At 43.7% G+C, this 14,872-nt stretch overlaps 1 pseudogene; it reads left to right on the top strand.

The window, feature by feature from the left end:
* The first annotated feature begins 1,561 nt into the window (after positions 1-1,561).
* Positions 1,562-6,365, top strand: LOC122708519 (annotated as a pseudogene).
* Positions 6,366-14,872: the final 8,507 nt, after the last annotated feature.

The raw sequence follows: 14,872 nt of genomic DNA on the forward strand, positions 1-14,872 counted from the left end.
CAACAGTGAGTACTTTTGTGTATGCTGTTCTTATAGTTTTTCCAATACATATTATGCACATGCATAATACATCCACAGGAGTGGATGTATTTATGAACAGAGTCATATTGAATAGGTGTTTATAACATACTTTTATCACTTAATGGTACATTATTATTTCTATTTTCTGTACTTTCAAGAGCATGTTACATAGTTTTTCCTCTTCCTTTTATTAAAATATAAATGACCTAAAATATATTAGTATACAACATAATGATTTTATATTTGTATATATTGTGAAGTGATTGCACAATAAGACATGTCAAAAAGCATCAACACACATAGTTACAATTTGTGTGTGTTTGATGAGGACTTTTAAATTCTACTCCCTAAGCAACTTTTAAGCATGCAACCCAGTATTATTAATTATAGTAACCTTGCTGTACATTGCATTCCTCGGACTCATTAATTTTATACCAGGAAGTTTGTGCCTTTTGATTACGTTTATCCATTCTGCTCACTTCCCAACCCCACCTCTAGCAATCATCAATCTGTTCTCTGCATCTATGTGTGTGTTGCTTTTGTTCATTTGTTTTTTAGATTCCAAATATAAGATCCTATGATACCTATATTTTTCTGTCTGACTTATTCCACTTATAACCATTTATAAGCCCTCAGGGTTTTGTCCATGTTGTTGCAGATTGCAAGATTTCATTACTTTTATGGCTGAATAATGTTCCACTGTATATACAAACTGCATTCTCTCCGTCCAATCATCGATCCACAGATTCTTAGACTCTAGGCTGCCTCCATGTCTTGGCTCCTGTAAACGATGCTGCAATGAACTTGGGATTACAATATCTTTTTGAATTAGTGTTTTCATGATCTTTGCTTAAATACTCAGAGGTGGAATTGCTGGATAGTATAGTAGACCTATTTTTAATTTTTGAGCAACTTCATACTGTTTTCCATAGTGGTTATATCAATTTACATTCCCACTGGGCTCAGTCACTCAGTCATATCTGCTTCTTGCTACCACATGGACTACAGCCCATCAGGCTCCTCTGTTCATGGGATTCTCCAAGCAAGAATGCTGGAGTGGGTAGCCATCCCCTTCTCCAGGGGATCTTCCAAACCCAGGGACTGAGCTTGGGTCTCATGTATTACAGGCAAATTCTTTACCTTCTGAGCCACCAGGGAAGCCTACGTTCCCACTAACAGTGCACAAAGATTCCCTTTTCTCCACATTCTCCAACACTCTTATTTGCTATCTTTTCCATCATAGCCATTCTAAAGTTATGCAATGACAGTTCATTGCGCTTTTGATTTATATTCCTCTGGTGATTAGTGTCAGGTGTCATTTCTGACATAAACCTTGGTTCTCAGAAGGTGGAGGACAGGGAGTCCATGGTCAAGGGTAAAAGATGACAGACTTAACTGCCATAAATACTGTGGCCTTGGGGTGGGGGCAGATGCATTGTATGCAGTCAGATGGGTCTTGTTTTGGATCTGCCTCCAACTCTGCAAGCCTGTTTCTTCACCTGTAAAATGGGGATGTGCACACACATTTACTGAATCACCAATGGACCAGTCAGGTAGAGGGGGAGTGTCTACACCCTACAGAACCCTGAAAGAATGCCAGGGCCCTGACTCTGCGGGCAGCTGGCTCCTCCAGGGCTGGGGTCAGCCTTATGTCCATCTCTTCTCCTGCCACAGGTTCACCAGGACCTGCAGGATGAGCAGGAATGCCTGGACCAGCTGGCCCCATTGGGCCGAAAGGGGACAATGGCTCTGCTGGAGAACCTGGACCAAAGGGAGACACTGGACCACCTGGTGAGCAGCTGGGCGTGGAATGCTGGTGTCTGCAGGTGGTGTGCTGCTGCTAGGACACGGCAGTAGGTGTGCACAGATTCCACCCCAGGAAGAGGAAAAAGGTCATTCTCAAGGTGGCATGGGGTTATTTCAGGGAAGGCTGGAGCTCCTGGGGAGGGCAGAGTGGGGGCAACATCTTTAGGAGGAGGCTGCCTGTCTGAGTTCTATTACAGCCCCATTTTTTATGCACTCGCACTTCCAAGGAGATTCAGTGCCACTGACTGGGCTGGTGCTTTTCCCCAGGGCCTCCAGGCATGCCTGGTCCAGCTGGGAGAGAGAGTCCCTCAGGGAGGCAGGGGAGCATGGGACCTCCAGGCACACCAGGCCCCAAAAGAAAGACTGGTCCCAAAGGTAGGAGGGTGGTATGTGGTGGGTGAGGGAGGGAGACGGGAGGGCTGACATGGGCAGCCCTGGTGGGGACCAAGGCACGTGTACAGTGCCTGGAAAAGCCTGGATCCTCCGCGCCTGGTAGCCCTGGCCTGGGCCTCACCCTCAACTCTCCCACACTGGCTGAATTTCCCCAATACTATTCCTGGAAGGGACCAAGCACTCAGGAGCAGTCTCCCAGGTCACTCTCTCACCTGGAGCTGTGGGTGACAAGCTGCACTGCTGAGGAAATGGTACCTGCTGAGCACACTCTCAGCCGTGTTTCTCCAATATGTTCCTTCCTCAGGAGGAGTGGGTGCCCCAGGCATTCAGGGCTCCCCAGGCCCCGCAGGTCTCAAAGGAGAGAGAGGTGCCCCTGGTGAGCTGGGAACCCCTAGAAGTGCTGGCACAGAAGGTGAGCACTGGTCATGGGCTGGGCTCACATTCCTTGTGCCCACCACCACCAGCCACCAGGTCAGAGCTGGCATTCCAGGACGAGAGCCAGTGTTGGGCTCTGGGAACTGTCTGTCTCTCGGGAGAGGATGGTGCATATAGCATAGACTGTCTGTATCCAGGGAAGGCTGGTTGTAGGGTTATTCGACAGTGTATGAAGAGGATGCAAGGAGAGCTTCCAGGCACAGAGGGATATTTGTATGTAGGAGGGTGTACTGCTGAGGGATATGACAGTCCATGTATTGGGGGAGGTAAAAATGCTGGAAAATGTGCCCAGAACACGTGCAATGATTCTTTTCTGGTCCCAGGGCCTGCTGGAGCCATCAGTCCACAGAGACCTTCAGGTGCTATGGTCCCGCCAGGACTAAAGGGGGACAGAGGTTATCTTGGAGAAAAAGGAGCAAAGGGAGAGACTGCAGTCCCAAGGAAGCCCTGGAGACCCCCACCAAGGTGTGTGGTAGGGAGTAGACCTTCTTCAGCTCAGTCCCTCTTCTCAGGCATCCCCCTTAGTTACAGGTGGGAGTGGAAGCAGGAAAGAATAACAGATGGACAGTGAGGCGGACCCTGGTCTTAGCCTCTATGACTCACTGGAGAATAACCTGAGCAGTTTTTCCTTCTGATCTTTGGGACAAGCAAACCTCCCTTCCCAATTCATCAGATAACCTTGAACTTCAAATAATCATGCCACCCGCCCCCCCAAACACACACGCACACACTCAAAAGGAAGTTATATCAGATTCCTAGAGTTTGGAATTAAAATGTCATCCGGTACAGTGTCAGTGAGGTGCAGGAATCTGATGAGGGAATACTGTTTACAAGAGAACCACAGGAAATCCCGTGGGCAGCAGAGGCTGGCTGTCAGCAGAGGTGGGCCTCCTATGGTTCTCTCCCAACTCCTTCCCCACCCCCAATATGCGTTGCACCTGGACACCCTCCCCTGAGGCCTGAGCTCTGAGTGACCCCAGGCTATGCTGGACCCATCTTCACTCAGCCTCTCTCTTCTGCAAACATCAGTGCTCTCAGGCATCAGTTTGTGATCTTAGAGGGACAACTACAACGCCTCCAGAATATCTCCTTTCAGTGTGAGAAAGGTGAGTTCTAGACCTGACCCTGAGCCAGGCCCTGATCGTGGGCCTCAGACTGGGTCTGGGGTTGGCTTGGAGTTTGCGGGGCTGGGTCTAAATTGGACTTGCTGGGACCATGACTGGGACTGGACCTGGCCCTGGGGCAGGAGTGGGGCTAAGGACGGGGCTGGGACAGAACCGTGCCCCACATGCTCTGGGAGCTCAAGCAGATGCACGAGACAAGGAGGAGGATGCAGTCCATGTCACCAGTTCAGCAGACCTTCACCCCAGCCTACTCTAGGCAGGTTCCTGTGACTGAGAAGGGGACACCCAACCCAGGATGCATTTCTTCCCTCTGTGGGGCCAGGTATGCAAATGCCCAGAGAAGCAGCCACACAGCCCAGGACAGCAGAGAATCCAGATCTTGTCCTAAGAGTGGGGGTGGGATGCTTCATGTGGGGTTCAAGGCTGCTGGGGTCCTGACCTTGGTGTGTGGCCACCAAGTATCTCACCCTAAAGCTGACCTTAAGTCTGGCAGGAGCAGACTGCCTCCAATATTTGGCCAGGGCTGGACTGTTCCTGCATCTCCTTGGGTATTTAAAGCAGAGATTCTTCCCTAAGCCTGGATTCTAAGCTGGCAGAGGCCTCCTGGAGCACACACCTGAGTGCCCTGTGCCCTGGGACTCTACACCAACTCTCCCTCCCCCTTCTCTGCTCTCCCTGATGACAGTTTTAAAGGCACATCACTTGTCAAAGCTTGTTGATCCAAAAAAGGAAGAGTTTTCTGAAGGAGCAGAGCATAAAGGGGCCTGATTGGGTGAGACAAAGGGTTGGCCCCTAAGGACTCAAGTCAACTAAGTAATGAAGTAGCAGGATGAGAATTTCCAGCAGTTTGTCTTCCTCCTTGCACAAGCATATCTGGACACCTATTTACTCCTTCATATGCAGACTGAAACAAACAAAGGAGATCTTAGGCATATGTGTGGGCCACACATGTGTACCTAAACACCGTAACTCAGTTGACAGCATCTACATACGTGAATACACATGCACACATATGCACACACATCATGATGGACCTTGAGTTGACCATGTACCTTCAGATGGACACACAGATATATTCACGCATGCACATGCACACCTACCCAGATGTGTGGGATATAACCAATTATGGCACTTGAGCTTGCACTGACCTTGTCCAGGGCTGTCTGGGTGCCATCCTGACTCCATGGAAAATCTGGTCTCTGACTGCTTGTTGAAGCTACTCAGAGGGAAAGGTCAGTGGGTCAGGGTGCAACCTGGGTTCCAAACCAGTCCCGTGAGAGCCCTCTTAGGATAGCTGAAGATTTCCATGCACAACTCTGGAAGTCAGAGGGGTATGGATGGGATGGAATAAAAAGAGATACATAACATGTTCACATAGGGGATACTGTTATGTAACGTATCTCTACCTTAGAAATAAGGGTGGAGACTCTGAAAAGGGAAGTGATTTTCCCTTGTCACCTGGACTGTCATTGCCAAGGTGGAGCTGAACACATGACTTTCTGAGGCCCAGACAGGGCTCTCTCCAAAGCTGATCCCACCCTGCCCTCCTGCCCCCACATAGAGCTCTCAGATGCCGTCATCCCCTGCTCAGTGAGTGGTCCAGGGAGGCTGACTGGCTGTAGCATCACCTGCAAGCATACGGAAGCCAACACTGGACTGCCCCAGTGCTGAGATCAGCACTTGGCTGCTCTCTCTGTCCTCCCTTTCTCCTCACCCCTTCACACAGCACAGAAGCGCTAAGACAACTCCACACGCCCGGTCATCATGCACGGGTGAGAGTGAGCTGCCTGCTTGGTGTTTTCCACTCTCAGGAGCTGCCCTGGACTATATGGTGTCATTTCCCTGCCAAAGCCCTAAGTATTTACACATTAATTAAAAACCCGGTTCTGGAATACAACAGTGGGAAAAACAGAAAGTGCACATGGGAGCTTTGGTGTCACGTCCAGCAAGGTCTGATCCTCATCTACATTTGACAATTGGGCAACTTTGGGCCTCTGAAGTAAGCACCTGAGTTCTGGGGCCTCACCTGTACCTGGAGACCACGGCACCACTCACAGGGCACATCGTGGAGCCAGGACTGCTCTGAACCAAGTGCCTCACTTTCTTCCTATCTAGTACCTGGATTGGAGGCTGCAGACTCCAGTTGAAGCACAAGGTCTAGGTGCTGCCACATCCCCAACCTGACTCTCCTCTTCCCCTAGCAGTGCTCTTCCCTGAGGGCCGGAGTGTCAGGGAGAAGATCTTCAAGACAGCAGGCTCTGAAAAAATGTTTCAGGATGCCCAGCAGATCTGCACACAGGCCAGGGGACAGTTGCCCTCCCCACATTCTACAGATGAGAACGAGGCCCTGACTCAGCTGGCCACAGCCCAGAACAAGGCTGCTTTCCTGAGCATGACCGACACCAGGAAGGAGCATACTTTCATCTACCCCATGGGGGAGCCCCTGGTCTATTCTACCTGGGCCCCCATGAGCCCAACAACAGGGTCACTGACAAAGGCCCGGAGAGGTGCATAGAGATCTATTGGGATGGCAACTGGAACAACAGAGCTTGTGCTGAGATGCGCCTCATGATGTGTGAGTCCTGAGCCCCCCAGGGAGGAACGGGGCAATGCCAGGGCTGTGTGCTGCCAGAATTCCAATAAAAAGGTGACCCTTGACTTCATGACTTCTCCACTGAGCCATGAGGTAAGGCCAGAAGGCAGGCCTTCTCTGGAACTCCTCCATCAGAATAAAGTTCGAAACCGACTTCACACCTGGAAGGCTTGTCACAACAAAAATGGGCAGGGGGCAGCCTGCTGACTTAGGGGCAAGGGCTAAAAGGAGATCTCCAAGATGCCCCTGTTGCAAAATCCAGTGTCTCCTCAACAAGACGGGTGTCTAGCCCTCCACCTCTGCCAAACATGGGCTGCATTTGACCCCACTGGTCACTGCCTCCTCCTTGCCTTTCATCTCCTGCCTTCAATCTTCTTCTCCTTCAGTCTTTTTCTCTCACCTCTCCTCCTCTCCTGACACTCCACAGAGGGGAGCAGGAGCCTCAGCTCTGGCTCCCTTCTCTCCTTGCACTCACTCTAGGCTTGCGCTCATTCTCTCCCATGGTTTCAAATTCCTTCAATTGAGGCCTCCCCCAGGTAGAGCCCTGTTTGGACCTCTCTCCAAACCCCAGAATCCTCTCACCAATGCAATCTGTAGCCCTGGGGCTGGAGGTCATGGCTTCCCTTTGCTGGAAGGGAGGTACTAGCCTCTCTGGCCATATTGAGTGGCCTTACACCCAGTAGAATCTTCTCACCCTTGACCTTGACCACCCAGGATCTCTCTTCCCGTGACAGTGTGACTGTGGATGGCTCATCAGAGAATGTACCATCTGCACAATTTTAATCCCTTCTAAAGTTTCAGGCAGAGAGGGTGTCCAGCCATGTTCAGATTCATCCCCCAACCTCTTCCTGCCTTGAAGTACAAGGGATGTTCATCTTCACTCTGCCTCAGGGATAATCTAGTCAAACCCTTCTCATTTTACAGACATGGAAACCAAGACACAGAGAGGAAGGGAACCTGCACTTTGTGAGGTAGGAGATAGTGTGCCTCTGGGCTGGACACCTGGTGTTTGTCAAGTCGAGTAAAATTCAAGCTTTGTTCACACCCAAACTCTCCAAGGACAATGCTAGTGGCAAAAGCGGAGCTCTGCTAAAGCAAAGAGATAAGGTGCCCACTCCTGAGTTCAACAAAGACTTCCCTGTCTACACATGCACAGGAAGACTTCTTTGGGGTGGAAAAGGGAACGGGCTTCACCCCATAAGTGTGGACATGCACCCATAGGCCTCTGTGGTGGGATCTTAGAAAACATTTTCACATGCACATTTTGAGGGTCCATGGACCAGTCAGGTATGAAGGTATTAACCAGATATTTGGCCAAAGGTAACAAAGATCCTAATGGACTATCTTACATAAGTTATTTATGTCACTTCTTTACTGCACTCCCCTGCATTCAGGACGACCACACTCCACCATGGGGTGTGTGTCTCTGCTTAGCTCTGACTTACTGTACTCCTCCTCATTAGAGAGGATGCCCATACCCTTTCTCTCTGGGGACGTATTTCTGCTTTGCTTCTGTCTTAAATAAACAACCTGTTTCTCTGTGTGCTCTGCCATACAGTGTGCTGTGTCTCTAACAATAAACTTTTAATCTATTTACAGTTTTTGCCTCCTTGAAACATTCTTGCTTTCAAATGGGGGAAAGAGCCAGAGTCACTTTGCTTCTAGCCTCTAGTCCCTGGGGTGTGTTGGCTAGGATTCCTGGGGTTTCATCCAGGGTACCCAGCAGGGAACTAAGATATCCCTTCAGGAGCGCTCACTGCTCTCCCTCCGAGATCAGGAGCACTGGTGCTGAAACTCACTCATGTAAAAGGCCATCTGTAAAAGACCCCAGAACTTGCACTTTCAGCTTGTAAATCTTTACATCAAAGGCCTCTGAGTACATGGTTGATTTTACTGACTCCCTACTGCAAAGAAAATTTTAAATGAAATCTCTACTTCAGAAATTGGAATGAGGCCTGAATGAACCACAGGCTCATGGAAAGGGGTGATGAATACCCCTCCCCCAGACAGGAAACCGGCCACTCTTTCCTTTGTTCCCAGGAACCAGGAGGACTGACCTCTCTGGCCCTTTCTGAATAGACCCTGAGTCCCACCCCTCTTCCCAACACACTTGCAGCCACACTGAGTATATGGGACAGCATGTCTGAAAACAAAGCCACACCTCTCAACAGCGTGCGTGCAGCTCAGGCTCCTGCTAAGATCTTTCTCCTGTTACTGAAAATATCCCCAATTCCTGGCAGTTTCTGAAATATAAACAGTTACACAACAGTGAGCAAACAGCTCTCCAGTACAAAGACCATGCCTGGTCATTCTTATCAAGGGAGTTTAGGGCAGCCTGTTTTTATTGCAAAAAGAAAAACAACTGGATCTAGTTAAGCCCAAGGGGAGGCATTTTTTTCTGAGAATGGAGAATTCTGAATTGACTTGAGAAGGACTGGGGGGGGGCAGGGCATAGGCAAACTGTGCCACCTCCCTGGCTTCTGCCTCTCTCTGCCCATCCTCACCTCTTGGTTATCAGTTGGGAGAGGGGTGAGGGCAATATAGAGGTGTGGGAATTGGAGGTAGAAACTACGGGATGTAAGATAGGCTCAAGGTTGTGTTGTACAATGTGGGGAATACAGCCAATATTGTGTAATACCCGTGAGTGGAAAGTAACCTTTAAAATTGTATAAAAATGCACAATTAAAGCAAAAGCAAACGATAAATACCTGGTTCACAGGAGTCACTTTAGATTTGATTCCAAATGCAGCAAGAGCAAACTAGAATAATTATTTGCCCAGTAGAAAGTATTGGTAATTGTGTCCTCTTGTTTCAATGAAATCTTATCACATTTTGAAACCTATTTTGGGTTTTGTATGCTCTTGCCTATGAGGAGATACCAGGTCAAGTGAAGACAGACAGACACCCATTGACACAACAGTAGGTTATAGGCTGGGGGAGGTAGAGGCTGAAGCATCAGAACACAAAGTAATAGATTAAACAAATTGAGAGAATGTCATGGGATAGATCAGATCATTGATTGAATGTATTTTCTATTCTTTTCTGTCTGAAAGGCAAAACTTAGATGCATATTATGTGAATAGAGCTAAATTAGACACAATTCAATTTTGGGATCACAATATTTCCTAAAAGGAGCATGAGGTCTTGACCCACTGTGGACAGTTGGATCAATAACCTGTGAAGGTAGTTTATTTTTTGGCAGGAGTACTTGACTTAACAGCTTTGGTGAGGTCACATAGCATGCAGTGACTAGTGAATGGAAGTAGCCAGCACATAATACATTATGTTTCTCAAGTTAGTAAAAGTCAGTTCATTTATTTGGAGTTATCATGCAAATGAATAGCATAAACCTCACTTGAAACTCTGCTTGCATAGATTAAGACCTTGAAGAATGCTTTTTGATCAGCTGGAGATTCTTTTAAAATATGCTCAAATATTCAATAATCATGTCATCCTTGGATTTTTAAAATTTAAAGTGGTTGGTATAACCATATTTTTCTGTGAACTCAGAAAGGAAAAGAAAAGCCAGAAAATTCATGATATCTATTTTTTTTTTAAACAGTAGTGTTCTGGGGAGTTGGCAAATAGTAACTCTTAAGGACACATTCAGAAATTTTCAAAGTTGGTCATTAAACCATTTGTAGATTAAATGCATGAAAATTAGAAAACACTATGAAGAAGTACTTTTTACTTTGATGAGCTACTTTGCCAGGACACCAGTAGATAGACGTATATGGTGAGCAAATATCCTAGTCCATAAACAAAGATGAACAAATCCTGGCATTTGGATTGTAACGCATCTGCTATCACTGGCAAAAATGAGGCTTAGAAATAGGGTGGTGTGCTATCATTCAAAATTATTCACCAAAAGTCATTAAAGTAGGCATATTTAGAATGTTTTTCATGTCCTTTGTGCAAATTTTCATATTTTAATTCTTTTCAGAACAGAATATCAGTAAAATGTTGGGCTTTTAAGTGAATTAATATGCTTCCTTCTGTTAAAGATGATAAATTATTTACCAATGGTTATTGCTTTAGTTTTGAAAGGAAATGTAATGCCAGTCAACTTAGTACTTTCATGGTTAAAGATATTTTTATTATTTACTTTTTAAAAATCCTATTTTATTTCATGGTTTGTAATATGGCATTTCTACTCATGTAATTTAGACAGTGCCACTAATGATATCCCAGGAAAATGATATTTACATGATAGAAGTATTTGGCAAATATACTGTTTCTTTTCCTATTATTTTTTATATTTAAGAGACCATATCACTTAAAGCCATTTTTTTATTAGAGTGTATTGAATTTACAGTGTTGTATTCACTTCTGCTGTATAGCAAAGGGATTCAGCTTTATATATAGCTGAATATATATATATACACATGTGTGTGCATGCATATATATGTGTGTGTGTGTGTGTGTATATATATATATATATATATACACGTACACACATTCTTTTTCCCTACTTTTCATCATGGTTTATCACAGGATATTGAATATATCTCCCTATGCAATAAAGTAGGACCTTCTTATTTATCTAGTCTGTATATAATTGTTTGCATCTGCTAACCCCAAACTATAACTCTATCCCTTCCCCATGGCCCCTAAAGAATGTTTTAATTGAACAAATTATGGATCATCTACAATCAGAAATATTATACATTTCTCTTTGTCTCTAATAACATTGATGTGTATTCTGAAATAATCACAATCAACATTTAAGCAAGACTTTAGAACCTATTTTGTGTTTTGTTTTTAACACTAATATGTCATTTTCATAATTATATTGTCTTCTTAAATCATAATTTAAAATATTGCATTGTATTCTATCAGATTGATATACTGAAACTTACTAGTTAACTTATTGTTTCACCAGAAGAACTTGATTTCCATTCCTGTTTCTTATCCTTGGTTTTCTGTGAATGCCATGTTTATTTCTGGAAAAGTCTGTGTTATTGCCTAGAGGGCTATTTCCTAGAGGGTTATTTCCCTTGGCAGCTGTCACAATAAATCAGTAGTAGAATAATTTGCTGCAGCAAATATAATTTGTCCATTGTCTTAACACCATCTCAGAGATTCATCCTAGAGCGCCTAATGGGCAGTGCAGGTAATATGATAATCACATGGGAAACGTGAACACCACCCGTTCCTTACAAGTACAGGGCTGACGCTTCCTCACCAGCTGCTGCTGCTGTTTAGTCCCTAAGTTGGGTCTGACTCTGCAATCTCATGGGCTGTAGCCTGCTACGCCTCTCTTCTGTCTACGGGGTTTTCCAGGAAAGAATCCTCGAGTGGGTTGCCATTTCCTTCTCCAGGGAATCTTCCTGACCCAGGGATTGAACCTCGGGTCTCCTGCATTAGCAAGAGAATCTTTTACCCCTGAGCCACCTGGGAAGCACCCCTCACAGCTGTAGCCTCTTATTCACTTCCCACCTGCTCTGGGGAAGAGGAATCCCTTTCACGTGACTCACTTCTGCTTCAGCTCCTACAGGGAATAATGAAGGCAGGCTTCAGAAAGTTTTATTTTTTCTCCTTTGATGCTCATTGTCACAGTTTTCTCAGTCTTTTCTATATATGTTGTCTTTTTTCATCAGTTATCATTGTTCTGTTTTCTTTCATTTTTTCCAGCATTGTTTTATTTATTTATTTTACTATATTGCACACCTTTTCTTAGTCTTTTACATGCTTCCTTTTCTCGCCCACGTCTCTATTAAAAAAAATTTTTTTCCTCTGATTTTATTCCATTCTCTTTTGAGTTGTCACAGCACAGTGTTAGAAGAGCAGTTTCTAAGTCAGGTTTTCTGGGTTAAATCTCAGCTCTGTCACTTGCTAAATGCATGACCTTGGGCAAGATATTTGTTCTCTCTGTGCTTCAGGGCTCTCATCTGTAAAATAGGAATAAATCTAATCCTCCCATAAAGTTGTGTGAAGATTAAATAAATTATTACAGGTAAATTGTTTAGAAGTGTGCCTGGCCCATAAGAGTCTACTATTAATATTCTAATTGCTTCACACCCTTTATTTGTATCTCATTTTAATTCTCTTTGGCATCTCTGTCATTTCTTGAGCCACACCTTTTTCCTCCATTGATAGCCTCACATGGGTTTATTTTTTGTTACTTTGCTTTCACTTGTGTTCCTTTACACTATTTTTGCTCCTTTAATTCATTTCTGCATTTTTCTATGCACAGAAAACATTATAATTTCCTTACAATTCCCTAATTCTTGATATATTTTTGTTTTATTGAGAAGTAATTGGCATATGTCACTGCTATTCTCTCATTCTTGACCTCTCTTTACTGTCTTTAGGTCCATTTTATTCATAGTAGGAATGCAGTCTTCTCTAGGTTTTACATTTATTCTGTTTCCTTTAACATCTCTTCCATTATTGTTTATCTATTTCTTCATCATTTACTAATCTGGACTAGTTATCTGTAGAGATGACATTTGTTCACATATTCTCTTTGTGCTTTATATATCATGTCTGCTTCTCTCATCATTTGTTCTTCCCTTTATGGTTATACAATGTTATACGTCTTCTATTGCTTTGTGTTTTTATTGATGAACATCTTTGCAATTTTAGTGTCTTTCACATTTTTCTCTTCTTCTTTGTTCTTCTTTATTATATTGTTATGTTTCTATGTATGAATACTTCTATACTCTTCATTTCTTTGAATATAAGTTTTCTTCTCACTTATCATTTGCTCTTTTTTCCCTAAACTATTCTCTCCACCACCTCATCCTTTCTTATTTTCAATTCAATAAATTTATTTCTCTAGAGAGTCTATTCTTGATTTCAGAAGCCTCCTTTATCTTATATTCTTTACCCACAACCTCCCTATATTTTTCACATCCTTTACTCTTTTTTCTCTAGCATAATTTGAATTCTCACTTGCTGTTAATATTTTCTCTTAAGGAAATCTTGCATGATTTATAGAATACCATCAAGGAACTGCTGTACACATTATGGGAGTCTCAGAGATAGAAGAGAAAGAAAAAGGAACAATATATTTAAGGAGAAAATGGCTGAAAACTTCCCAAATCTTGGGAGGAAAAATGGGCAATGAAACTAATAAAGCTCAAATGACACCAAGTAGCATCAACCCAAAGCAGATTACTCTGAGACATATTATAATCAAATTATCAAAATCGAGAACAAAGAGAATTTTGAAAGTAGTAATAGAAAAGCTACTTGTCATATATAAGTAGAAGAGAACTACTTATAATATAATATAATATATAAGAGAACTCCCATAATACTATCAGCAAACTTTTCAGCAAAACCTTGCAGTTCAGGAGAAAGGGCATAATATATTCAAAGCACTGAAAGAAAAAAATTTAAACTGAGAATACTTAACCTCAAAACGATAATCTTTTCAAAGAAACAGATAATGTCTTTCCCAGACAAATAAAAACAGAGGGAATTCATCACCACTAGACGTGCTTGTAGATCAACACCAAAATCAAATTGATATTCTTTGCAGCCAAAGATGGAAAAACTCTATACAGTCAGCAAAAATAAGACCGGAGTTCACTATGGCTCAGATCATAAATTCTTATTGCCAAATTCAGACTTAAATTGAAAAAAGTCGGGAAAACCACTAGACCATTCAGTTATGACCTAAATCAAATCCCTTATGATTATACAGTGGAAATGACAAATAGATTCAAGGGGGTAGATCTGATAGAGTGCGGGAAAACTGTGGATGGAGGTCTGTGACATTGTACAGGAGGCAGTGATCAAGAACATCCCCAAGAGAAAGAAAAGCAAAATGGTTGTCTGAGACCTTACAAATAGCTGTGAAAAGAAGAGAAGTGAAAAGCAAAGGAGAAAAGGAAAGATATACCCATTTGAATGCAGAGTTCCAAAGAATAGCAAGGAGAGATAAGAAACCCTTCCTCAGTGATCAATGCAAAGAAATAGAGGCAAACAACAAAATGGGAAAACTAGAGACCTCTTCAAGAAAATTAGATACCAAGGGAATAGTTCATGCAAAGATGGGCTCAATAAAGCACAGAAATGGTATGGACCTAACAAGCAGAAGATATTAAGAAGAGGTGGTGAGAATACACAGAAGAACTGTACAAAAAAGATCTTCATGACCCAGATAATCACGATGGTGTGATCACTCACCTAGAGCCAGACATCCTGAAATACAAAGTCAAGTGCGCCTTATGAAGCATCACTATGAACAAAGCTGGTGGAAGTGATGGAATTCCAGTTGAGCTATTTCAAATCCTAAAAGATGATGCTGTGAGAGTGCTGCACTCAATATGCCAGCAAATTTGGAAAACTCAGCAGTGGCCACAGGCCTGGAAAAGGTCCGTTTTCATTTCAATCACTAAGAAAGGCAATCCCAAAGAATGTTCAAACTACCACACAATTGCACTCATCTCACATGCTAGCAAAGTAATGCTCAAAATTCTCCAAGTCAAGCTTCAACAGTGCATGAACCATGAACTTCCAGATGTTCCAGCTGGATTTAGAAAAGGCA

Source organism: Cervus elaphus, chromosome 15 (genome assembly GCF_910594005.1).
Source record: "Cervus elaphus chromosome 15, mCerEla1.1, whole genome shotgun sequence".
Classification (NCBI taxonomy): domain Eukaryota; kingdom Metazoa; phylum Chordata; class Mammalia; order Artiodactyla; family Cervidae; genus Cervus; species Cervus elaphus.